The sequence below is a fragment of the Chiloscyllium punctatum genome, unplaced genomic scaffold (assembly GCF_047496795.1).
Source record: "Chiloscyllium punctatum isolate Juve2018m unplaced genomic scaffold, sChiPun1.3 scaffold_796, whole genome shotgun sequence".
NCBI lineage: Eukaryota > Metazoa > Chordata > Chondrichthyes > Orectolobiformes > Hemiscylliidae > Chiloscyllium > Chiloscyllium punctatum.
The window spans coordinates 64,933-67,432 of record NW_027310530.1 but is presented as its reverse complement, the minus strand read 5'-3'; the positions used below and the strand labels follow the sequence as shown (position 1 = coordinate 67,432).

At 66.2% G+C, this 2,500-nt stretch overlaps 1 non-coding gene across 1 annotated transcript; it reads right to left on the bottom strand.

Annotated features, from left to right (window-relative positions):
• Window positions 1–1,846: 1,846 nt before the first annotated feature.
• On the bottom strand, window positions 1,847–2,000 carry LOC140473978 (5.8S ribosomal RNA). The gene has a single exon (XR_011958752.1). It is a non-coding gene; the product is annotated as a 5.8S ribosomal RNA (ribosomal RNA).
• Window positions 2,001–2,500: the final 500 nt, after the last annotated feature.

Sequence of the window (2,500 nt, the reverse complement as noted above, 5' to 3'; positions counted from 1 at the left end):
TCTCGTGCCAGTATTTAGCCTTAGATGGAGTTTACCACCCGCTTTGGGCTGCATTCACAAGCAACCCGACTCCAAGAAGACGCGATCTCGACCCGCCTCTCACCGCCACTGGCCTCACACCGTCCTCAGGCTAGGCCTCGATCAGGAGGACTGGGGCGACTGGGCACCGTCGAAGAAAGCGCTTCTGTACGCCACATTTCCCTCGCCCGTCAAGCGAGCGGGGATTCGGCGCTGGGCTCTTCCCTGTTCACTCGCAGTTACTAAGGGAATCCTTGTTAGTTTCTTTTCCACCGCTTAGTAATATGCTTAAATTCAGCGGGTTGTCGCGTCTGATCTGAGGTCGTACCCAGAGTCAGAGGATGGCCAGGCCGCACCGCCAGCGTGCGAATCCCCCGCACCACCTCTTAGTGGGCCGGCAACGTCTCACCGCGGACGGGAGTTTGGCCGACGCCGCGACGGTCAGAGAGCCAGCCACCCGCACGTCGCTCACCACCCTTGGCCAGCGATGGTGTCGACGAGTGGCCGCCCCTGCCGCCTCCAGCGCCGCCGCGTCCACGCGCGGGGACGTGCTCGGCGCAATTCCACGGGACCGGAGACCCTCCCCCGTCCACGGCGGGAGGCGAAACTCGGAAGTGCCGGCTGCTTACTCGAGCGGAAGGGTCAGCCTGATTCCTGCCTTGCCGGAGGCCCGGTCGCGGGGGTGACGACCCGCCGCCCGGGACGTGCGAGGCACCAGCAGACAGAGACTGCCCGACGGTCAGAGAGAGGGAGAGAGGAGTGCCGAGGCTCAAGTGGCGAACGGTCGCGCAGGCACGCCACGCACATCGATCGCCAGCCGCGGAACGGCACGGCCTTCAGTGGGGCCGGCGGGCGACGCCGCTCCTGAACCCAGCGGCCCCGAGCCGGACGAGTTGAGGAAGGCACGCCGACGGTGACAGGGTACGGAAGACACAGCGGTGGCCTTCTGGCGACTTGGCCCCCGACAGCCCGACGTTCCGCCGTCCTCCCGATGGCCAGGAGGACCGTGCGGGGGTCGGCCGACGGCGTGGTAGGTGTGCCTGCACGGTGACGGAGCACACACCACGCCCGCCAACCCCTCCGTACCTCCCGAGACCGGTGGCAGGACGGAGCGGAAAACGTGCGGACTGAACGGGAGAGCCAAGAGCCAGCGATCCACGCGCGTGCGACCGTCCAAGTCACAGCGTTCGACGAAAACCTCCTCCCTCGGCCAGGCACTCGGCGCCAGCAGGGGAGACAGGATCAGACGCCCCGCCGGCCACTTAAGGCCGAGGACGAACCACGAGACGGGCGGCTGCAGCAGCGGGCGGCCTGCAGCTCCCAGCACTCTCAATCGATCAACCATCGAGTCGGGTCAGCGTGTCAAACCGGCGAGCTCCACGGTCAGGCCGGCGGCGCACCAGCACCGGACCTCCGCGGCTCCCTTCACTCTTTCCACTGCCAGCCAACCGAGAGACGGACCCAATGCGGACGTGCAGAGCTTAGGCAGACCCCCCACTGGAGGCTCAACACTTCGTGGCAGCTCCGTGTCCCAGAGACCAGGAGGGTTGGCACACACACACAGTGTGAACCACCGACAGCCATTCTGGGACCGGTGACAGCCGTGCTGGCCCCACTGCCACGACACAGACGGACGCCAGGCCGCGCTCCCCGGCGGGGGGATGGCGTCGAGCCTGACGAACGGAATGTGCAGGGTGGGGGGGAAAGGCCAAGCGCTCCGACGCCGGAGGGCTCCGGAGTCTGAACTTAGGGGGACAAAGAGGACGGGTCCTCTGCGACACCCCAGCCGCGCTCTCGCCAGCCAAGGCGAGTGCGATTGATTGCCAAACGACCCTCAGACAGGCGTGGCCCCGGGAAGAACCCGGGGCCGCAAAGTGCGTTCAAAGTGTCGATGATCAATGTGTCCTGCAATTCACATTAATTCTCGCAGCTAGCTGCGTTCGTCATCGACGCACGAGCCGAGTGATCCACCGTCAAGAGTTGTCTGAGTTTGTTTTAGGTCTCTCCCTCGCCAGAGGAAAGCGACCCGGACCGCACATACGCTCCCCACCTTGAGCTACAGCCACCTGCACGCCGGCGTGCGGGCGGAGCAGGGTGGCGTGAAGCGATGGGGAGCACCATCCTGGTGCGGCCCGCAGAAACATACGTCTATTGGGAGAGGAGGAGGACAGGGCGCCCAAGAGGCGATGCGTGCCCCAACGCACCGCAGCGACGGAGGCAGGATCACCGCCACCATGTCGCCCGCCTAGTATCACGAGGCGTGCAGCAGCTTTGCCCTAGGAAAAGCAGAGGCGGGAACGGGCACCGGCCATCGGTTCGGCAGCGTCACTGACGCGTGCACGTGGCGGCGTGTCGGCGAGCGGACTTCCTGCGAGGAGGCGGGGGCGGCACTCGCCCGAGCAGACGCCCGCCCGGCCCAGCCACCGCCGAGGTGGACTGGGAGTCGCGGCAACGGCTCGTCATACTCGTTCCCACACTCACA